Source organism: Pleurodeles waltl, chromosome 3_2 (genome assembly GCF_031143425.1).
Source record: "Pleurodeles waltl isolate 20211129_DDA chromosome 3_2, aPleWal1.hap1.20221129, whole genome shotgun sequence".
NCBI lineage: Eukaryota > Metazoa > Chordata > Amphibia > Caudata > Salamandridae > Pleurodeles > Pleurodeles waltl.
Window position 1 is genome coordinate 209280948 of NC_090441.1, and position 24260 is coordinate 209305207.

The 24260-nt window shown below is 51.3% G+C and overlaps 1 long non-coding RNA gene across 3 annotated transcripts in view; it reads right to left on the reverse strand.

Moving 5' to 3' along the window:
* Positions 1–3434: 3434 nt before the first annotated feature.
* LOC138286784 (uncharacterized) overlaps positions 3435–24260 on the reverse strand; it is a 91080-nt gene continuing 70254 nt past the window's right edge. For all 3 annotated transcript variants that reach the window (XR_011202062.1, XR_011202064.1, XR_011202063.1), the window contains 3 exons: positions 9719–9811; positions 9455–9562; positions 3435–4116 (listed from right to left, as the gene is read on the reverse strand). This is a non-coding gene — a long non-coding RNA (uncharacterized lncRNA). The remainder of the gene's footprint in view (positions 4117–9454; positions 9563–9718; positions 9812–24260) is intronic.

Genomic DNA, 24260 nt, shown 5'->3' on the forward strand with positions numbered 1-24260 from the left:
CCTCATGGTCGGAACTAAGGCACCAAAGGCAGTTTTCGTGGGGGTCGGTAACCGACATCCGAACCCCGCACTGGCTACAAGGTTTAAAGCCGGATTTTCTAGGTTGCGACATCGTAACCGCCGTTGGAAACAGTAGCTCCCTGTGAGCCTCGAAGAAGTAACCGTTATTCGGGCACGGAAAAAAGGGAACTGACGTCTGCACGTCGACGAGGGCTTCTTATTGCCTGGATGACGTCATACGGCGCCGCGTGGAGTCGGGCGATTGTGACGTCATCGTCGCCGTGCAGAGCTAGAAGAAATTTCCGTCGAGGCTGGTGCGAGGGGAGAATTCTTTTGGTGAGGAATCCACAGGTAGGTGTATCCATCAGAATATGTACTAATATGAATCCTGGGATAGAGAAGATGGCGAGACTACAACAAGTTGAATCTCTACCAAACAAGGGTAGTTTGTCTTAATTCTATCAACTAAATAAATGCTTCTTTGTTTAACAGAGATGAGCTCATATTCCTCTGCATCAGGAACGCTCAGTGTCTTTCTGGTAAGCTGTCCATCAAGCTGGAAAAAGGCAGGAACACCGATGTATACCAAATGGGAAGTGCTTTGTGGTCATTTTGCATATTTTTACTAATTTAAAGGATGAACGATGGACTCTGCTCTCTACAGGAGACAACGGGAAAGATCACAGTCACTACAGAAGAGATTACACTCTGATAGCGCAAGAATGCAGTCCTGTGTATTGAGCATCGGTGCCAGGATGAATCCTCACATGCTTATTTTTCCAAGCAAAGTCCACAGTTTTGCAGTAAACTGTGGGCTCTTACAGACTGCGGGGGGAGCCTCAATTCCCCCGAGGCCCATTGCTCCCGCATGTGGGAGCAAGTGTTTCATCCGTTCTCATGCCCACTTAACAGTGGGCAGTAAAACACATGAAAAGTTTGCTCCCAGTGGGTGGAAGGAGTTTTCTTGGCGGGAGTTGTCATGGCTCCCGCCATTCAACAGCAAACTACTGTATCTCGAGGGTGGGCACCTCGGGACATAGGGAGTCAGCACCTAGGCAAGTGTAGTGTGTAGAGGGGCGCTGAGAGTACTAGAAAGACCCAAAGGTAAGTACCACAACCAACCCCAGTGACCAGGAAAGCAGGAGTAAATCACATTAACTTTCCCAGAACACACAGAAACGAGAAGCAGAATTATGCAAAACCCAGAAGAGACTGCAAAACACCAACAGTGGATTCCTGGACAAGAAGACCTGTGGAAGAAAGGGACCAAGTTCAAGAAGCACAGAAGAGTCCAGGAAGAGCAGGAGCCCCTGCTAACTTGGATGAAGGTGCAAAAGGAGAACCACCGGTGAAGAAGAAAAGTCATCACTGCACCCAAGAAGACGAAGTTGGGTTCCTGGAGGGTGCAAGTGATGTTCCACGCTGGATGGAGGACTGCAGTCTGGCTTGCATCACCGGAGTCCACCAACAAGCCTTGGTACATGCAAAGCTCACAGTTAGTGGAAAATGGCATTGCCTAGTACCAGGAAGGACCAGGTGGACTCTACCCAGGAGGGGGAGTCAGAGGGGGCCTCGGCAACTCAGAGCGCCCACAAAAGACCAGGCAGCGCACACAAGAGTCCCACAGCATGGGGACAAGAAAGTTGCATAAGAGGCCCACGCAACACTATGACAAAGGCTCCCACGTCACTGGAGAACCACTCAGGAAGCTGTGCATCGCAGGATGGAGTGCAGGGGGCCAGAGCTACAACATGCACGAAGGTCTTGGAGGAAGGATGCCAACAAGCCTTGGCAGCTACAAAGGACGCAGTGCACGGGGTCGTACCTCCACCAAAGTGGGACAGCTGGAAGAGAGGACCGTTGGGACCACTTCAGTCCACCACCCGTGATGCAGGATCCACACAGCTCAGTAGGAAAGGGGATCCACGCAGCCGGACCTCGTCGCAGTTGGTGCCTGCAGAAGCAGGGGAGTGACTCCTTCACTCCAGGGGAGATTCCTTCGCTCTTCTGATGCAGGCTGAAGACGGGCTGTCCACAGAAGATACACGACCGGGAAACTGTTGCAGTTGCTGGCAGGAGCCGGAGATACAATTTTGCAGAAGGCGCCTTGTTTTTTGTTGCAGCTTGGAGAGTTCCTGGAGGATCTAGATGCAGTTTCTTCAGTGAGAAGTCGAAGTGGAGGATGCAGAGGATTCCTGCTGGAGTCTTGCAATCCGAATCTGAGGAACCACCCAAAGGAGAGACCCTAAATAGCCCTGAAAGGGGGATTGGTCACCTAACCAGGTAAGCACCTATCAAGGGAGGGCTCTGACATCACCTGCTGGCACTGGCCACTCAGATGCTCCCAGAGTTCCCTGCCGACCTTAAATCCAAGATGGCAAAACCCAATGACCCTCTGAAGGAGCTCTGAGCACCACCCCTGGTGATGGACAGGAGAGTGGTCACTCCCCTTTCCTTTGTACAGTTTCGGCCAGAGCAGGGACTGGGGGGTCTCTGAACCAGTGTAGACTGGTTTATGCAAGGAGGGCGCCAAATGTGCCCTTCAAAGCATTTCCAGTGGCTTGGGAGGCTACCCATCCCAAGCTTGTAACACCTACTTCCAAAGGAAGAGTGTGTAACACCCCTCTCCCAAAAGAAATCCTTTGTTCTGCCTTCCTGGGCTTGAGCTTTTCAAGCAACAGGAGGGCAGAAACCAGTTAGTGAGGTGTCAGCAGCTGGGGCTGCCTGGAAAACCGAAGATGGCTGAAATGCCAATACTGGAGATCCTCTAAGGAGCCCCGAGAGCGCATGGATTCATACAACCAATGCTTGCAAAAGCCTTGAGGTTTGATTCCAACATGTTTGATACCAAACATGCCTATGTTCGGAGTTACCATTATGTAGCTGGACATAGGTAGTGACCTATGTCCAGTACACGTATAAAATGACGTCACGGGACTCACAAAGTCCAGGAAAATGGGCCTGGAGTTCATGGGAGCACCTCTGCTAGTGCAGGGGTGCCCTCGCACATAGATACTTTGCACCCTGCCCTCAGGGCTGGAGGGCCTGCCATAAAGGTGACTTACAGTGACCTGGTGCAGTGTAAATGGCAGTGAAAGGATACTTGCACCTTTTCACGCAGGCTGCAATGGCAGTCCTGCACAAGCCTTTGCATGGGCTCCCCATGGGTGGCGAAATATATGCTGCAGCCCATAGGGATCACCTGGCACCCCAATGCCCTGGGTACCATATACTAGAGACTTATAAGGGGGCACCAGTATGCCAATTGTGGGTGAAATACTGTGTTAACAGTAACCAACAACCAAATTTAAGGGAGAGAGCATAACTACTGGGGTCCTGGTTAGCAGGATCCCAGTAGACACAGTCAAACACACTGATAAACAGGCCAAAAGTGGTGGTAACCAAGCTAGAAAGAGGCTACTTTCCTACAGAGCAATTCTGAGATGTATCTTTATTGAAGCAGTGGGATCACTGTCAGAATACTGGAAACAAAAATATTGTGTAAGCAGAAGATTGTGTCAAAAATATCGAGGGCCAACATATTGAAAGATAAGTGCAAATAGTTAAGAATTGATGTACTATTCTTAACTCCACAATTATGTACCTTGAAGATATATATGTAGTCAAGGTACATACAGGAAGAGTTATATCTCGTTAAACTTTGCTTACCTATAGAAACATACCTTCATGATATTTTTGTCCTCAATATTCTTGACACAGTATTTTGATCCATGATATTTTTGTTTCGGATATTCTGTCTAAACACCGAAGGAGTGTGTAGGAGAATCTACACATCGACTTGGCATATGAGGGCTGTATGGAGGTGATGGTTGAGTAGGCCTCTGTGGCCTTTCTGGCTGACTGGGTAAATGCTGGAGACTAGCAATCCTTTGAAGTAAAGTAGGAGGAACAATTCTGACCAAAAGTCAAGTGCACTACTCTTCATCCATGTCCTCCTCGACCAGTTCCTGCTCATCTCCACTTTCCTCATCTTCTTGAGCAGTGCTGGCCACAGATCGCGATGAATGGAAAACAGCAGATGCTCTCCTCAGTTTGCCTGCTGCCCTCTGCTTATAAATGGTTCTTTCTCATTGGCCGACTCAGGGTAACCAGTACCTGAAAGAAGAAGATTACAACAGATGTAGTACTTCACATACAAGCTTAAATGCTAAAACACAACAGATTAATGGAATACATCTTCAGTTGTATTAGAAGTTACATTTAATATGGGGCTTGTGAAACACACAGGGCTTACCACCTTTGAAACTCGACCCCCAGGCCTGCTGCTAGCAGCAGATGGTCACCCCCTTGGCAAACTCCCACTTTTGGAGGGAGCAAAGGTGGGAAACTCCACAAAAGAAAGGAGGAGTGGCCCTATCTGGCATGCACCACCCCTACGGTGTTGCCTGCGAAGTGGGCAGAACATTTTATTTTTCTCCATCTTGGATGGAAGAGAAATTGCCAATCGGGGATAGGGAAGCGATGCTAACCACAGGAAGTGGTCACTTTTAGTGGAAGTAGCCACCCAAAGGTAGGTGACCCATTGGTCACTACCAGGTTCCCCCTAAAAACGCCCACTAAATTCAGTATTTAGTGGGCATCCCTAGACCAGGAAATCAGATTAGACAAACAAAAGAAGACCAGCACCAGTAAGATCCAAGGAACGAGAACTGTGGACCTGCTGCAACAAAGAAAAGGCGCCAAACCCCGCCTGCTGCACCCAGGACCGGACAATCGTCGCTGAGGATCTGCTGGACAACTGAAAAAACTCTAAAGAATGCGAGAGGACCCCCAGGCTTTGAAAATCACCATAGAACTCCCTCCAGAGTGGAGGTACCACTCTACAACAAGAAGTCGCCAGCAAGCCGGTGAGGGTCACTTCACTGACCTGCTAACTTCAGAACCAGAAGCTACAGCTAGACCAAATGACACTCTGAAGACCGCAAGGACAAACCCTGCAAGTGTGCCAAGTTTGGTGGCAGTGCTCCCTCCAGTGGTCAAACTGTACCTATACCCTTGGCATTGGTCAGCTAATGTTGGACACCATGAAAACTAGCCCAAGCACGGCTGAAAAAGAACCAGGAGGAAGCCCCAGTCGAGGGACTTCAGGAACACCCCAGAACTCCTTCCTCCCAGAGTGCTCACTTTGCATAATTACGCATAAGACTATTTTGTATTAAACTTCGAAAATTCTCAAAAAGTACTTAACCAATTTCGATAGTCTTGGTTTTAAAAATTACATAAAAATCTGAAGTATGAGTTTGAGTGTGTAAGTTGCAAGAATGATGCTGTAAATACAACAAATGTGTTGCACTTCTCCAAGATTGGCCTAACTGCTCAACCAGGCTTCCTTAAAAATTAAAGCATTAGGTGATCTAGGTTTTACCCATTTAAAGTAACATGTGGTTGCCTTTGACCCCCTCCACGGTGTGCCTAGCTTTGCACCCTACATAGAGGGAAAGCCTCCTACAATGAGTACTTAGATAGCAAGGTTTGTCACCTGTGAGGCTATCCAGGCGCTGGATTGCTGGGCTTAATTGAAGAGCCAGGTCTTGAGTCTCTTCCTGAATTCTGTCAACAAGGGTGATGTTCGGAGGTGGGGGCGTTCTAGGATTTGGCGGTGAGGAGGGAGAAGGAGTGGCCTCTACTGTGGCTAGGCAGATTTGCGGTCTGTGCAAAGGTTTCTGGATGGTAGGTGGTGTCGCGCCGCGCGTTCTCAGGACGCGGCGCGCCCGAGCCTTCTCTGCACAGCGCGAGGCCCCAGATTTTACTTGGGGCCTCGCTCTGCCTTCTGTTGCGTCCCTGTTTTCCCCTGACCCCTCCTTACCTGTTTCTTTTTCTTCTTTTTCTTCTTTACTTTCTGAGGCATTTTTCTGTCCTTTCTTTATGTCTTTCCCCCTTTCCCATGTTACCTTTTTCTTCCCAGCATTCCTTGTTCCCTATTTTCTATGGTTCCTGTTCTATTCTATTCTATGTACTTCTTCCCTATCTAAGATGGTGTCTTTTTACTTCCTGTTGGTCACTTCCTGTTTCTTGGTATATAAGGGCTCTGTTTTCTCCCTTTCCTTGCGCTGCAACACTATCTGCTCTGATTGTGTCTTCGCTCCTGATTCTTAGCCTTCGGTTCTGAGTCTTGTCAAATTTGTATTTACCTGCATTTTTGTTTCTTTTTGATTCCTGGTTTTGTTCTTGTTTCAGGAATCCTCTGTTTGGAGGTTTTTTCCCCTTTTTTGTTTTTTTTTCCCTCTGGCACTATTTCTAAAGGGCACGGTCTGTTCCTGGCGGTTCCATTGCCGACAGCACTGTGGCTACTAGAAAGAGTCGCCCCTTTCTGGGCCAAAGCCGAAGCTTCAAGACCCACGCCACTAGATCTGCGGTTTCCAGGTGCAAGCAGCACGTAAGTCGTGACAGGTGGAAGTTCAGGCGGTTGGTCATGTATGCTGGTCCTTGGTCGTGGAGAGGTTTGTAGGTGTGTGCCATTAACTTGAAATGGCATCTTTTCTAGATGAGGAGCCAGTGGAGGTTTCTCAGGTGTTAGGTGATGTGGATCTATTTGGGCCGATTGAGGATGAATCTGGCTGCTGTGTTCTGTATTGCATGGGGCCTTCTCATGAGTTTGGTGGTAGTCCCTGCGTGCAGTGAGTTGCCATAGTCCAGCCAGTTGGTGAGTAGGGCTTGCATGACTGTTTTTCTCATGCTGATGGGGGGGCCATTTGAAGATTCTTCAGAGCAGGCGGACAGTGGGGAAGCTGGTGGAGCAGACTTTGTTAATCTGTCATTTTATGGTGAGTTTGCTGTCCAGGATGATGCAGAGGTTGCAGGCATGGTATTTTGGTGTGGGAGTGGGTCAGAGTTTGGTGGGCCACCAACTGTCGTTCCAGGGGGAGGCGTGGTTGCAAAGATCAGCACTTTGGTCTTGTCAGTTTAGAGCTTCTAACAGTTGACCATCCTCCAGTCCATGACCAACTTCATTCAGTTGTGGAAGTTGGTCTATGTTGTGGCGCAGCCTGCTGAGACCGAGAGGATGAGCTGGGTATTGTCAGCATAGGATATGATGCTGAGATCAAGGGTTCTGACGATGTTGGCTAGAGGAGACATATAGGTGTTGAAGAGGGTGGGCCTGAGGAATGACCTAAAGGTATGCTTCAGATAGTACTCATGGGTTCTGAAGTGAAGTGAGGTAAGCAGATTCTCTGCCTTTGTCCCGTGAGGAATGATGCAAACCACTTCAGTGCACCTCCCCTGATCCCAATCAGGTGCGGTCTTTTGGTAAGTGTGTGGCGGGACACGCTGTTGAAAGCTGATGGAAAGGTTGCGGAAGATCAGAGCCATGTGTCATCAGTGATGGCAATCAGTGCGCTCTCGGTGCAGGGGTTGGCGAGGAATCCTCATTGGGAAGTGTGTAGCAGGTTGTTTTTCTCCAGGTGTTTGGTGAAGTGACAGTTGATGGCCTTCTCCAGGACTTTGGCAGAGAAAGGGTGCAGCAAAATGGGACAGTAGTTCTGGAGTTCGCTTGGGTGGCCAGAGGGTTTATTGAGGAGAGATCTGACTTCTGTGTATTTCCATGCGTCTGATAAAGTGGGTTTGGCCTTGGATGTGCGGAGGATGGTGGTTAGTTGCTGGCGGATCTTATTGCTGGCTGGGCTGATGAGGCAGTGTGGTAGGGGTCTGTGGGTGCTCCCAAGTGAATGGAGTTCATGATGGCTGTGGTGTTTGGTGTGGTGAGCTGTTCCCATGTGGTGAGTTGATGGACGGGGAGGCTTCCTTTAGGGTGAGGAGGCTGAGTGGGTCGGTGGGTTGGGGCTCGAAGTTCCTGTAGATTGTGGATATTTTGTTGTGGAAGTCATTTGCTAGAGTGTTGCAGAGATCCTGTGAAGGAGGACTAGTGTTCTAAGTGGCTGTTGGGTAGGAGAATTCCGACGATGCTGAAGAGTTCCTTGGTGTGGTTGGCACTGTTCTCAAAGTCGTCTGCAAGGGCACTGTTTTTCACATCTGAGTTGGTGGTGGTATTCGTTGAGGGATGAGTTTAATGTGGCTAGGTCTTTGTTGGCGCATCATCTTCTCTCCAGTTGCTTGCAGCTGCGTTTCAAACTATTTAGTTCTGGTGTGTACCAGCTGGCTTGTTCAGTGATTCATTGGTGATCCAGGTGTTGAAGTTCTGAACTGCTTGTTCCAGGCTGGTTGTGACGTCGGACTGGGTGGTGTTGAGGCATCCATTCACTGGGTCTCTGTACTTTACTCCAACTGCGGAAGGGGATTTTGGGGGGCTAGGCATGGTGCACCTGCAATGGTGAAGCGCACGATGGAGTGGTCAGTCCACGTGAGTTCTGTAGCATGGCTGAATTTGACCCTGTTACTGGACATGAAGACAGGGTCCAGTGTGTGTTCTGCTATGTGTTTGGGGTCTGTGACCAGCTCAGTGAGGTCTATGTTGTTCATATGTTCTTGGAGGTTGACAGAGTTAGTGTCTGTAGAGTCATCCAGGTAGATGTTGAGGTCACAGAAGAAGATGTAGTGCTTGGACTCAATGACAAGTGAGGCATGGAGTTTGATGGTGGTGTTTGAGGCCAGTGCGTGGTCCTGGGGGTCTGTAGGCGAGGGTGCCTTTAACAGTTGTTTTGTTACTGAGGTTTTCCATGATCAGTGTGGTGGCATCTTTGGTGGTGGTGCAGCAGATTGTTTCGTTATGGATAATGGTGATGCCTCCTCTGTGGTTGTTGTAGGCATTGGGCACTGTGGTTGTGAGGAGGAGGAGGAGAGCCAGGCCTCTGTGATAAAAGTTGCTGCGTTAGGGGGAAAAGGTGGAGATGGTGTCCCAGACTTTGGTGGCGTGTTTGCAGAGAGATCTGGCATTGATTGGGAGGCATCAGAAAGGTTCCGGGGTTGTCTCAGTAGGTGGAGTGGGAGTGGTGTGGGTTTCTGTCATGTTGGGTGGTCCTAAGTTGCAGGCGAAGTGACAGCTGTGGAAGGTGAATGGTCCTGCTGTGCAATGAGGAGATGCGAGGCCGCAGTTGTTTCGGCGTCGAGGGCTTGGAGATCTGCGGTGGGGAGCCTGATTGCTCCTGCCAGTATATCTCCTGGTGGCATAGATATAGATTTTTCAGAGGTTATGAGCAGGGACTTGTTCTTGATAGAAGCTGAACTTAAGGAGACACATACATATTGGGGCAACTAAGTGTAGGAGTTAAAGAAGACATTAGGAAAACTCACCTTAAAAAAACACAATATTAATTACTTGTAAAAACAGACTAAAATTTATGAGTGAAAAGTTAGGGCATACACTCACATTGGAGAACTTGTGATAAAACGAAAAAAAGGGTTCACACCATTTAAACAATTATCTTGCATACCGAGCATGGTGACAACAGGGTTGTGTGAAAAAACACATACTGCTAACATGTCAGACATTAAATCAGGAGACTGGTCATTTGAGAAATAATAAGTGCCAACTTACTAGTGTCTACCATCCCCCAGCTGTGTGGTGCCTGACCAGATGTGATCTCTTTGTGAGGAGCCGAAGTCACTATTGCCTGAGATGCGTGTAGGTCCAACATCACAAGGCCTAAAAAAATATAAGTGAAATTTTAATTTAAAAAAACATTTAAAATGTGAAACACATATATACAAGTAACTGTATGTTCAAAACAGACATGACAAAATATATATAACGAAGGAATAATATTTTGGTTCTATACTTATTGTTAACAAATGCACATACCAGTTCTTGCTGGTTATTGGTGCTGAACTGGTCCTAGATATTCAGTTCCTGCTGGTGCATGCACTTCTTCACCAGCTGAAGGATTTGCTCTCGCTGCATGGGAAAAATAAAAATAGAAAGGTCAAAAATGTTAAAATTAAATATGTTTTATTTTATAAATCAACATATATATGGTGTAAACTAAACAATGCAGCTATGACAGAAACACAAACAAGGATAAATGTATGAACCTTTAATTCCTGATTAATTTACAGGTAGAAAATTGACAGATTTTACACGATGAGCAAGGAACTTTGTTTTTTGTTTGCAAAGATTTCTGGGACTTGCAGTGTGAAAAAAACAGAAATTCACAATATGGTATAGATCTAATATGGAGGGGCTTCCATAGCCACACATTCACTTTCTTACATATATTATGGATGTTTGCTTAATGTGTTACCTGACACCACATTACAGTCATCTGTAACAGCCAGCCAATGTAGCAGGTGGGGGTGCATAGTGAAGAGGGTGGGTGTTCTTGTCGAGTGGGATGAGACAGAGACGACATCCAGTTTGCCAACCTGGTAGAGTTATAGCCTCCTTGATCAGTATAGGGAAAGGTGCGGAAGACATTGTGACGCAAAGGGTTAATTAGTTTGATCAGTGTAGATGAGCGTGATGCCTGCTGAAACCTCCGAACAACGTGGAAAAGTTCATGATATTATTTTCAAGCTTGTTTGTGTAGAAGACTCCGTCTCAACCTCGAGAACGAAAGTACAGGGAGAAGATGGAATGAAAACAATGGCTGGGGAAGGGCAGAGCAGCCAAGTGCTGATAACATAGCTAGAAAATACCAGAAAGAGATAGAATCCAAGCATCGAGTTATTTAAGCACTGAAGTGCGGGTGAGGGATTTGAAACTCGCAGATGGAGTTGTGAAAACTGTCATCACAGACCCAGAGCTGCCTCCCTGTTGTGCTGTTCAGAGACCGTGACGCTCGAGGGGAAGAGAGGTCCAAGCGGACAGTAGAGGGCTTCCCAGCATTTCGTGGACTAAGTTAAATTCCACCCAGGGATGAAAGGCATTTGTTTCTCTGCTCTATTATTATGGTTCATTATTATGCTTGCACTGTGTTTATAATCTGAACTATTCAGCTTATTTATATTTTGCTTTTTAAACATCGTAGTGTGAGCCTGCTACAGTAATTGAGATATACATTTTGGTATGCAGTTAAGCAAAGCTAATCTGAAGAATTCAGCTTGTTTATATTTTGCTTTCTGAACATCGTAGTGTGAGCCTGCTGCAGTAATTGAAACATGCATTTTGGTGTGCAGTAAATCAAAGCTTACCTGAAGTATTCAACTTGTTTATATTTTACTTCCTGAATATCGTAGTGTAACGCATTTTTGTATACAGTTATTCCAAGCTTATATCTGTACATGAACTCTTTGCTCATATGTATACCTAGATGCGCTTTTTCATTGTAGAGTACATATATATATATTATTGCTATTTTTATTCTGCCATTGTTGAAGTGCTAAATTAATACATTTCCCTGAAATTCTAGTAAAGCTAAATTGTATTCATAATTGGCGTGTGGTCCTTCATTCAGCGTCCTTTTTGACTTATACAAAACAGGTGTCAACCAATCACCTGGATAAGACACTCCTCTATCCCAGTGAACTTCTCCTTCACCCATCTCCTCCCATCCTATCATTTTTTTTAAATATCCCACACAGTCCAGACATTCTCCCCCAATGTTTTCACCCCATTAGCCAGCTGCTGCCATAAGGCTGCCCTTTGTACCGGGGCAGGCCATGTAACTTTGTTTAGTTACCCACTACAAAGAAGTCTATATTTTCTGTCTCCTTCTCAGAGAAATTATGCTTTCTCTTCAGCACAGGCAGCATATGTGAACACAAGATCCCAAGAAAGCAGCCAGATAGCAGTGTGGAAAAGATAAAAAGTGGTGGATGTAAATGATTTCAGTGTAATTAAATGATTTCAGATGTATGTCATGTGTAGTTCTTACCTTCATTGCCATCCGGAGTCCTCCGCCCCAAGAACGGAGTCCCTACCCTGGCTGCAGAAACTGTGCCATGAGTGCGAGTATCCGCAGTCGTACAAATACCACTCGTAATCTTACACCCGTAGTTTGTGAATACCAAAAATAGTAAACTTTTAAAAAAGTGTAAGCTTAACTTTGTGAATCAGGCCCTCAGTCTCAGAACTTTACTTGGGTGGGCTGATAGGAACCCCTCCAATGTCAAAGGTCGAAATACCTGTTCTCACTACTGCTTCCTATGAAGCTCAAACATATATACTGTGCTCATGTGACTGAAGTCCAGGTAATAGCTGCAACCCTCTAACATTCTGAGGATAGTACTTGGTGCGCCCCTCCCGGTCCAAGACTTCATCACTTTGAGACAGGCCTAGGTTGACATAAAGGGGGTCATTCTGACCTCGGCGGTAAAAGCCGCTTACCGCCGGTCAGAAGGCCGCCACAATACCGCCGCGGTCAGCCGCCACGGACATTCTGACCCACAACTGCAAAACCTCTGAAAATCCGCCCTCCACATCAGCGGCCAGCGGTAAACTGGAGAAGACCAAACCTCCACCGCCACGCCAACAGAAATACGCTCATCCCATTATGACCCCCAAATCCACGCGGCGGTCATTCAACCGCGGTATTCCATTGGCGGTACACACCGCCGCGGTCAAAATACACACACCTTTACAAACCCCTACCACATTGGACAATTTGAAAGGCACACACCTGAAACCCATACACACACCACTCCCACACATCCAATACCATATAAAACACACACCCACATCACCCACAAACCCCTACCAACAAAAACCAGAGACGAAGGAGAGAGAGACACACATCAGAGAATAGATAGCCATACACACAGAGGCACACCGCAACATCACACACACCACATAGAAGCACAAAGCACCACACACCAACACACACATCACATACACCACCCCACACCTCATACACACCACCCCATGGCACCACAAAGGCACCCACGCTTTTCGGACCAAGAACTCCGGGTCATGGTGGAGGAGATCATAAGAGTGGAACCCCAGCTCTTCGGCTCACAGGTCCAGCACACCACCATAGCGAGGAAGGCGGAGCTCTGGCAGCGGATCGTGGACAGGGTCAACGCGGTGGGACAGCATCCCAGAAATAGAGAGGACATCCGCAAACGATGGAACGACCTACGGGGGAAGGTGCGCTCGATGATCTCGCGACACAACATCGCAGTGCAGAAGACTGGCGGGGGACCCCCACCCACTCCACCCGAATTCACAACATGGGAGCAGGAGGTACTCAACATCCTGCATCCTGATGGCCTCGCTGGAGTACACGGAGGAATGGACTCTGGTAAGTACAAGGCCAACCACTTCACCCCACCCCCAGCATGCTAACCCCCACCGTCACCCCCAACCCCCCAGCACACATCCTCCCTGAGAATGTCTCCCCAGCACAACCCACCCAACACCAACCCCTGCATGCCACCCCCAAACTATGGACACCCATCACCTAAGCATGACCACTGCACATACCCATCACCCCCCCCCCACAAAACACCCTCACAACACCTCCCCCAAGGGAATGCCAGCACTGGGGGACAAGGGCACCTATAAAACGCAAGCTAATGCACACACAGAAACAATAACCATACCCTCTTACCCCATGCAGGACCCGAACGACAACACACCGGTCAGGAGGGACCAGAAATGTCCATCCCACCCCCGGAACAGGCCACTAGTGATGACAGCAGCTCTGTCGACCTGGAACCTGACGACCAGCCCGGACCATCGGGGACCTCTGGGCAGTCGGTTCCCCTCACCCAGACACAGGCCACTGCAGACCCAACCCCCTCTGGGAACAACCGCACAGCTCCCACCTAGCGGGCCCATGCCTCTGTCTCTAGGACAGGTCAAGCAGCGGTGTGTCTACCACTACATGGCCCCCAGGGTAACCCACCAACCCAACAACAACAGGGACCTGGGGGCAGTGGGAGTGGGCACACCGTCCAGGGGACAGAGGCCCAGGGAAACAGGGCAACTCGGAGGGCTGCTGTGCGACAGGGGGGGGAGGAGAGGCCCAGGGAACCCACTCTCCAAAAGGCCCTCACCACCATCATGGCTGCCTACCACCACTCACAAGAGACGATGGCGACGGTACTGGCCAGGTTCCAGGAGATCCAGGCACAGCAGGAGCAACGCTACATGGGGTTCAGCGACCAACTAACCAACATCTCAACCGCTATGGGGAGCATAGTCCAGGCCCTGAACCGCATACAGGACACGTTTCGGGACCATGTGGCATCACACCGGGCCCCTGTCACTACCCAGGAACAGGAACAGCCTACCACCTCCGCCGGCGCTAGTGGACAGGAGGCCCCACCACAACGACAGCCCCCCAGAACCCCACCTCCTGCTGAACAACAACCGCCCGCAAAAGGAGCCTGAGATTAAAAAAAACGACAGAGTAGGATGTCAAGTCCCCCGCCAGCATCACATACCCCCTGAAGTCCTCCCACTGTCCCACATGGCCACCCTGTCAAACCTTGAACTGCCCCTGCTCCATCCTGCCACAGGCGTATGGACAATGCACCTGTGAGACTGAGAACTGGACTCCGCCATGGACATTACTCCACCCCCACCCATCACTGTTTCACCATCATGTACCAATATCTATGCACTAATAATAAATCACACATTGCACTGAAATCAATCAGGACTCTGGCTGTCTTATTTACAAAAGTATGACACATTACATATCAATTACGTATTGTGAACATTGTGAATTACACATACCGAGGTAATTTAGCATTAGTCCATGGGCCAACCAAGCCGAGGTCACGCAGTGGCCCATACAGCACAGAAAAGGCAAGGGAAATTCAAACATCATGTCCATAGGTCTGGGGGGAAACCGACAAAGTTGAGATGCAGGAGGCTTTCAGGAAATGTAAAATGGCATGGGTGATCATTACCTGTGTGCTACTGGAAATACTGTGCTATTACTCTGTCCCTGTTGTCTGTGTCGTCCTCTGAGTCTTCCTCCTCTTCACTCTCCGCAGGCTCCACAGCTACTTCAACACCACCATCTGCACCATCCTCCTGCAGGAAAGGGACCTGACGTCGCAATGCCAGATTGTGAAGCATACAGCAGGCCACGATGATCTGGCACACCTTCTTTGGTGAGTACATCAGGGATCCCCCAGTCATATGCAGGCACCTAAACCTGGCCTTCAGGAGGCCAAAGGTCCTTTCGATGATCCTCCTAGTTCGCCCATGGGCCTCATTGTACCGTTCCTCTGCCCTGGTCCGGGGATTCCTTACTGGGGTCAGTAGCCAAGGCAGGTTGGGGTAACCAGAGTCACCTATTAGCCACACACGTTGTCTCTGTAGCTGCTCCATCACATAGGGGATGCTGCTATTTCGCATCACATACGCGTCATGCACTGACCCTGGGAACTTGGCATTTACATGGGAGATGTACTGGTCAGCCAAACAGACCACCTGGACATTCATCGAATGATAACTTTTTCTGTTTCGGTACACCTGCTCATCGTCTTTTGGGGGTACCAAAGCCACATGTGTCCCATCAATGGCACCAATGATGTTGGGGATATGTCCAAGGGCATAGAAATCACCCTTCACTGTAGGCAAGTCACCCTCCTCTGTACCATGGGAAATGATGTAGCTCCGCATGAGTTTCATCAGGGCAGACAACATTCTACTCAAAATCTTTGAAAACATAGGCTGAGACATTCCAGATGACATGGCCACTGTGGTCTGGAATGACCCACTCGCCAAAAAATGGAGGACTGACAAAACCTGCACCAGAGGGGGAATCCCTGTGGGTTGGCGGATGGGGGACATCAGGGCTGGCTCCAGCTGGGCACACAGTTCATGGATAGTGGCTCGGTCAAGTCGGTATCGTAGTATGATGTGGCGTTCTTCCATTGTCGACAGGTCCACCAGCGGGCGGTACACGCGAGGATTCCTCCTTCTCATCGCAAGTCCCAGCGGACGGTGCCTAGGAAGGACAACATGGAGCACAGAGTCAGCCAAACCACAGGTACGTACAGACAGCTTGCACAGTTAAAGAATGGCAATGGGTTGAAAGGCGTGTATGTGTGGCAATGCAAGGCCTAGGCCTGTGTGTCGCAGTCAAAATTTAAGCCATGTAGGCCCTTGAAATGGCGGCTGCCTGACCTGTGAAGTGGGACAATGGGATGTGAGGTCAATGCGCTGGCGGGGCACACCGTGGCGGTAGGCGGTCGAAGACCGCGGCGCAAAGCCGCATTGGTTAACATTGAGGCCTATGGGTTTCAGGAGCCAATGACGAAGTGCGCCGGCGGTCGCGGTACGCACCGCCGCGGGCGTGACCGCCATTTTCTATCTGCTTAATCACTCGAGACCTGATCATCCACAGGAGAGGACCTATACTGCAAGTGCTGCTGTGACCTCGGTCTGGAAGATACAATGGCTGCTGCGACTGGGGAAAGGGCCCCTGCCTTCACGTCTGAAGAGTTGGAGAAGCTCGTGGATGGGGTCCTCCCCCAGTATGCGCTACTCTACGGTCCTCCAGACCAACAAGTGAGTACACCGGGTGCACATGGAATGGGCTATGCCTGTGTGGATTGGGGTGGATTTAAGTTGGTGGGGTGGGGGGCGAATGAGGAGTGCAACGCCCGACACATGAGAGCATGTGCCATATGGCAAAGTTGGTGGGGGGGGCCAATCACATCTAACATGCAGGTCATTGATGAATTCCTCCTTTCCACCCTGTACATGTCAAATAGGTCAGCGCCCATCAGAAGATCGAGATTTGGCGTGCCATCGCCAAGGAAGTTTGGAACTTGGGGGTCCACAACAGACGGGGCACCCACTGCCGCAAGAGGTGGGAGGACATCCGCCGCGGAACAAGGAATACCGCAGAAACACTGCTGGGGATGGCCTCCCAACCTAGGAGGGGTGCCAGTCGCACCATGACCCCCCTGATGTCCCGGATCCTGGCGGTGGCTTACCCAGAATTGGATGGGCGCTTTAAGACATCACAGCAGACACAAGGGGGTGAGTATCAGCACATTCTCCTATCTTTCTGCGCAGTGGAGGCGTCTGGGTGGGGGAGGAGGGCTGTGGGTGACATTAGGCCAGGGCGCTTCCTGTAGTGTAGTCCTCTCCCTTAGGCATGGCCCTGTGACCCCGGCCCCCACCTCGGTAGGGTGACAAGTACAGCCATTGAAGGTCCTGCATCTCCCATGTGCGCGTTTGACGTCTCTTGGCCTGTTGTCCTAGTCAGTAGTACTGAGTAGTGTACCCCGAATGCGCGGCTTAGTGCATTAGGCTCCTGTGTCTGTCCTCTCCGCCAACGGTGTTGACATTGCATGCACTCAACCTGGTCTTCTTTTTCCCCCCCCCACCCTTTCTCTTCATCTTCTTGTGCATGTGTGCATTAGCATCATCAGGCGGAGGAGACTTGGCATCGGAGCACGAGGGAGCTGCAGGACACAAGGCCCCGGTGGGCCCAGGAACAGACACCGAGGGCACCAGTGATCCGGAGGGCGAGGGGAGCACCACGACGGGGACCGCTGGTGAGAGCAGCGAAAGCGACACGTCCTCGGACGGGAGCTCCCGAGCGGGGGCGGCAACATCCGTGCCCCCCGCCTCTACAGGTACAGCCGCCACCCAGCGCACCAGCCCCGCCCTCCCAGCAGCCCCTCAGTCTTCGCTCCGTGCCGGTTCGCCCAGGAAGGCGCGCGTCTCCTTCGCCCCAGGCACCTCAGCCCCTGCCCCTGTTGCCCCTGCTGCCCTCAGTGCGGAGCTCATTGACCTGGTAAGGACGCTCATTGTTGGGCAGACGACCCTTTTGAATGCCATCCAGGGTGTGCAAAGGGAGGTGCAACAGAGCAATGCGTACCTGGAGGGCATTCATTCGGGTCAGGCTGCCCATCAACGAGCGTTCACTGCTCTGGCCTCAGCACTGACGGCAGCCATTGTCCCTGTTTCCAGCCTCCCTCTTCTTACTGCCTCCAGCCTTTCTCTGTCTCCTGTCCCTCAGCCTATCCCATCCACACCATCAGACCAGCCTGCACACACCTCAACACCCAAGAGCAGCTCATCCAAACACAAGCACCACAGATCCCACAAACACTCACCCAAGCAACACCCAGATGCAGACATGCCAACAGCCACTGCAACCCCTGTATCCCCCTCCTCCTTGTCTCCCTCCTCCCTCCCTGTGACGTCTACACTCACACCTGCATGCACCCCAACATCAGCCAGTGCTTCCATCACCACCTCACCCTCCAGTACAGTCCACACTCGTGCAGTCACCACCCCCACTGCCATTTACACGTCCCCTGTGTCCTCTCCCACTGTGTCTGTCACCCCCTCTTCCAAGACACACAAACGCAGGCAGACACCCACCCAACAGCCATCCACCTCACGCCAGCCTACAGCACCAGCACCTTCACCCAATGACAGCACACCTGACTCTCCTACAACCACCTCCTCTACCTCCACTTCCATCTCTACTTCTCCTCCTTTTTACCTTGGCCCTAAAAAACTTTTCCTGGCTAACCTTGACCTCTTTCCCCCCGATGAGCTCCCCCATCCATCTTCAAAGAGTCCCAAGAGCACCGCAGCCACCACCAGCCCAGCTTCGGGTGTCACTGTTGTGCATGGGTTCTGGAGCCCACCCTTTGCCAGCAGTGACACATCCATCAGCAGCAAGGACACGTCCAGCCCCCCCCCCCGGCAAGAGGACCCGCAAAAACAAGGGCCGCCGTGCGAGGACCGACAGGGCTGCCCCCAAGGAGCAATGTGCGGCCACTTCACCACCCACACCATCTAGGGGAGGCAAGGGCCCGAGAGACCCATCAAAGGAGCGGAAGGGCAGCAGGAGCGCAGAGAAGGTGGACCCCACATGCCACATCCCAGCTGGGAAGGAGGACACTAAGGAGGCCAGGAGTCCGTCCCCGAAGGGTCCAGAAACGTCACGGTCCGAGGGCGACTGAGACGGGAGTCGAGGCCAGGTCTGGCTCCCTTGACCTGCTGGATGAGCACCGCTGAACCGGGCCCGCGGTGCAGAAGAGCACCGCTGAACAGGGCCCCGCCGTGGAGATAGGCACCGCTGAACAGGGCCCGCGGTGCAGAAGAGCACCGCTGAACAGGGCCCCGCCGTGGAGATAGGCACCGCTGAACAGGGCCCGCGGTGCAGAAGAGCACCGCTGAACAGGGCCCCGCCGTGGAGATAGGCACCGCTGAACAGGGCCCCGCCGTGGAGATAGGCACCGCTGAACAGGGCCCGCGGTGCAGAAGAGCACCGCTGAACAGGGCCCGCCGTGGAGATAGGCACCGCTGAACAGGGCCCGCAGTGCAGAAGAGCACCGCTGAACAGGGCCCCGCCGTGGAGATAGGCACCGCTGAACAGGGCCCCGCCGTGGAGATAGGCACCGCTGAACAGGGCCCGCGGTGCAGAAGAGCACCGCTGAACAGGGCCCCGCCGTGGAGATAGGCACCGCTGAACAGGGCCCGCGGTGCAGAAGAGCACCGCTGAACAGGGCCCCGCCGTGGAGATAGGCACCGCTGAACAGGGCCCCGCCGTGGAGATAGGCACCGCTGAACAGGGCCCGCGGTGCAGAAGAGCACCGCTGAACAGGGCCTCGCCGTGGAGATAGGCACCGCTGAACAGGGCCCGCGGTGCAGAAGAGCACCGCTGAACAGGGCCCCGCCGTGGAGATAGGCACCGCTGAACAGGGCCCCGCCGTGGAGATAGGCACCGCTGAACAGGGCCCGCGGTGCAGAAGAGCACCGCTGAACAGGGCCCGCCGTGGAGATAGGCACCGCTGAACAGGGCCCCGCCATCTCAAGCACCGCTCCGCTGGGCCCTTCATCTCAAGCACCGCTCCGCTGGGCACCGCCGTCTCAAGCACCGTTCCGCTGGGCCCTTCCTGTCATGCACCGCTGGGCACCGCCGTCTCAAGCACCGCTTCGCTGGGCCCTTCATCTCAAGCACCGCTCCGCTGGGCACCGCCGTCTCAAGCACCGCTCCGCTGGGCCCTTCCTGTCATGCACCGCTCCGCTGGGCACCGCCGTCTCAAGCACCGCTCCGCTGGGCCCTTCCTGTCATGCACCGCTCCGCTGGGCCCTTCATCTCAAGCACCGCTCCGCTGGGCCCTTCATCTCAAGCACCGCTCCGCTGGGCACCGCCGTCTCAAGCACCGCTCCGCTGGGCCCTTCATCTCAAGCACCGCTCCGCTGGGCCCTTCATCTCAAGCACCGCTCCGCTGGGCACCGCTGTCTCAATCACCGTTTAAGGTTCACTGTGCCCACCATGCCTCCTCCTTGACCAGTGGAGACTGTCATCCACCTGATGGACTGTGGCTTTGCACTCCCCAGGATGGTCCAGTGGGCAGCCCACCCACTGTAGAGACACTGAGAGACTGTGGCTTTGCACTCCCCAGGATGGTAAAGTGGGCATGGTGGCTCCTCGTGGATCTGGCGTCGTGGACTCATGTGGCTGTGGTGCACCCCCCTTACCTTCCCCCTGAGGTGCCTGTAGTTTTTACATCTGATGCCCCTGCAGTGTTCTCTCCAAAGGACTCAGGTCTCCTGTGTGGGCTTTGCCCTTATTTCTCAAGACTTTGGCCCACGGACATGATGAATTCGTAGGATGTGCAGGACTTGGTACTTCAGTTATACACTGATGTGTATGTCATTAGTTTTCTTGTGAATATCTTTCATGGTTGTACGATAATTTTCTGGAGCTTTTTGGTACATAAATATTTATTCCAAATTTGATTATGTCCTAGCATTTTTCAGGGGTGTTTGGGTGGTGTCACTGTGACTTGTTGCTCTGCATTGGTGTGTACATAGTTGGGGGGGGGGTCGCATATGTGGGTGCCCGTAACCTTTCGTCCTCCCCCTCCCGTGTGTCGTAGGTGCAGTACTCACCGTTGTCGTCTGCGCCAGACTTCGTACTCGTGGTAGATGAGAAGGTAGACGAGAGCAGGTAGGATGTTTAATTCGGGTTCCATGCTGTCCTCCTTCCTCCTGGAGTGCGTAGTGGTGAGCGTTTTCCCGTCCGTAGTCTTTTTCCGCCGTGTTTTTATCGGCGGAGCTCCCGCCCCGGAAAAGGTGGCGTATTGGTGAGTTGGAATAGTGTGGGCGGTACATTGGCTGCCGCCTGGCTGTTGGCGGTGACCGCTGCGCTGTTTGTTTGTACCGCCGTGGCGGTCGGAGTGTTAAAATGGCTGTCTGTGTTGGCGGTTCCCGCCAGGCTCAGAATCCCATATTTTTTACCGCCAGCCTGTTGGCGGGTTGGCCGCCGCTTTAACACCGACCGCCAGGGTTAGAATCACCCCCAAAGTCCCTAAGGCCTGACTCCATTCCGGTCAGAAACTCTAATCCATCTTAGACCACACTCCTTCCAAATGTTGTCATATCTCTTATGAACAATAATACTATGAATGTCTTCGATTCTTATAATTCACTGAACAGAGAAGGGGACAGAGAGTGCCAAGGCATTTTGATAATGACACAGATATAACGCCTGATGAGACATGCAGTCTGGAACAAGTATTCCTTTATCAATATGTCAAGGCCATTAATAAATATCTCTAGATAATTCATCAAAGAGGTCTAGTTCAGATTGGCATTCCTTTGTTTCTCATGTATTTGAAGATATTCCTAGGCCCCTTCTTCTTGTGCCTGTAATCTATATATCACATTCCTAATTCTATGTCATAGGTTTTCATCCCTGATAACGTTTAGTATTTAACGATCCCATTCATGATTTGTGTTTGCCTAGGACTAAAAATCAGTTGCAAGGAACCAGATATCCACGCAGTTGGGTCACTCAGTGCCAGGGTACACGTCTATCACCATGCAAGGGACTTCTCCATCCTAACAAATGTGCCCATACTCTGTCTATTAGAGAAAAATCCAGTGTGGAGTATATGCCATATGCTTCTACGTGATGTGAAAATCCCAGGATCCAAGTATGGGTCAACCAGTTGTCCCAGTCTGGGATAAAATTCCTGATTATCTGCATTTGGAGCAAATAACACAATTATAGTTAAATCTCTGCCGTCCATGGCGACATGAGAACGCAGAGATAACAGCCTATCACTATTTCACCGCGGAGGTACAAAGACAACGTAACTCATATGGCAAGGTGTAGGAAAGTACCATCTTGCCTGGCATGTTACCCCCATATTTCACTGTATATATGTTGTTTTAGTGTATGTGTCACTGGGACCCTGCCAGCCAGGGCACAAGTGCTCATAAGTGTGCCCTGTATGTGTTCCCTGTGTGATGACTAACTGTCTCACTGAGGCTCTGCTAACCAGAACCTCAGTGGTTATGCACTCTCTGCTTTCCAAACTGTCACTAACAGGCTAGTGACCAATTTCACCAATTCACATTGGCATACTGGAAGACCCTTATAATTTGCTAGTATATGGTACTGAGGTACCCAGGGTATTGGGGTTCCAGGAGATCCCTATGGGCTGCAGCATTTCTTTTGCCACCCATAGGGAGCTCTCACAATTCTTACACAGGCCTGCCACTGCAGCCTGAGTGAAATAACGTCCACGTTATTTCATAGCCATTTACCACTGCACTTAAGTAACTTATAAGTCACCTATATGTCTAACCTTCACCTAATGAAGGTTGGGTGCTAAGTTACTTAGTGTGTGGGCACCCTGGCACTAGCCAAGGTGCCCCCACATTTTTCAGGCCAAATTCCCCGGACTTTGTGAGTGCCGGGACACCATTTCACACGTGCACTATACATAGGTCACTACCTATGTATAGCGTCACAATGGTAACTCCGAACATGGCCATGTAACATGTCTAAGATCATGGAATGGTCACCCCAATGTCACTGGGGAGACAATTCCATAAGCCCCCGAGTCTCTAGCACAGACCTGGGTCCTTTCAAACTACCTTTCACTGGGTTTCACTGCAGCTGCTGCCAACCCCTCAGAAAGGGTTTCTGCCCTCCTGGGGTCCAGCCAGGCTTGGCCCAGGAAGGCAGAACAAAGGACTTCCTCAGAGAGAAGGTGTTACACCCTCTCCCTTTGGAAAAAGGTGTCAGGGCTGGGGAGGAGTAGCCTCCCCCAGCCTCTGGAAATGCTTTGATGGGCACAGATGGTGCCCATCTCTGCATAAGCCAGTCTACACCGGTTCAGGGATCCCCCAGCCCTGCTCTGGCGTGAAACTGGACAAAGGAAAGGGGAGTGACCACTCCCCTGACCTGCACCTCCCAGGGGAGGTGCCCCAGAGCTCCTCCAGTGTGCTCCAGACCTCTGCCATGTTGGAAACAGAGGTGTTGCTGGCACACTGGACTGCTCTGAGTGGCCAGTGCCATCAGGTGACGTCAGAGACTCCTTCTGATAGGCTCTTACCTGTGTTACTAGCCTATCCTCCTTCCTAGGTAGCCAAACCTCCTTTTCTGGCTATTCAGGGTCTCTGCTTTGGGGAATTCTTTAGATACCGAATGCAAGAGCTCACCAGAGTTCCTCTGCATCTCTCTCTTCACCTTCTTCCAAAGGATCGACCGCTGACTGCTCAGAACTCCTGCAAAACCACAACAAAGCAGCAAAGACGACTACTGCAATCTTGTATCGCTGATCCTGATGCTTTCTCGACTGTTCCCTAGTGGTTCATGCTCTGGGGGTAGCCTGCCTCCTCTCTGCACCAGGAGCTCTGAAGAAATCTCCTGTGGGACGACGGAATCTTCCCCCTGCAACCGCAGGCAACAAAAGACTGCATCACCAGTCCTCTGGGTCCCCTCTCAGCATGACGAGCGTGGTCCCTGGAACTCAGCAACTCTGTCCAAGTGACTCCCACAGTCCAGTGATTCTTCAGTCCAAGTTTGGTGGAGGTAAGTCCTTGCCTCCCCACGCTAGACTGCATTGCTGGGTACCGCGTGATTTGCAGCTGCTCCGGCTCCTGTGCACTCTTCCAGGATTTCCTTCGTGCACAGCCAGGCCTGGGTCCCCAACACTCTAACCTGCAGTGCACAACCTTCTGAGTTGTCCTCCGGCGTCGTGGGACTCCGTTTTCTGACTTCGGGTGGACTCCGGTTCACTCCTCTTCCAAGTGCCTGTTATGGTACTTCTGCGGGTGCTGCCTGCTTCTGTGAGGGCTCCCTGACTTGCTGGGCGCACCCTCTGTCTCCTCGTCCAAGTGGCGACATCCTGGTCCCTCCTGGGCCACAGCAGCATCCAAAAACCCTAACCGCGACCCTTGCAGCTAGCAAGGCTTGTTTGCGGTCTTTCTGCGTGGGAACACCTCTGCAAGCTTCTTCACAACGTGGGACATCCATCCTCCAAAGGGGAAGTTTCTAGCCCTCTTCGTTCTTCAGAATCCACAGCTTCTACCATCCGGTGGCAGCCTCTTTGCACCCTCAGCGGGCATTTCGTGGACATCTGCCCACTCTCGACATTGTCGCGACTCTTGGACTTGGTCCCCTTGTTTCACAGGCACTCAGGTCCGGAAATCCACTTTGATTGCTTTGCTG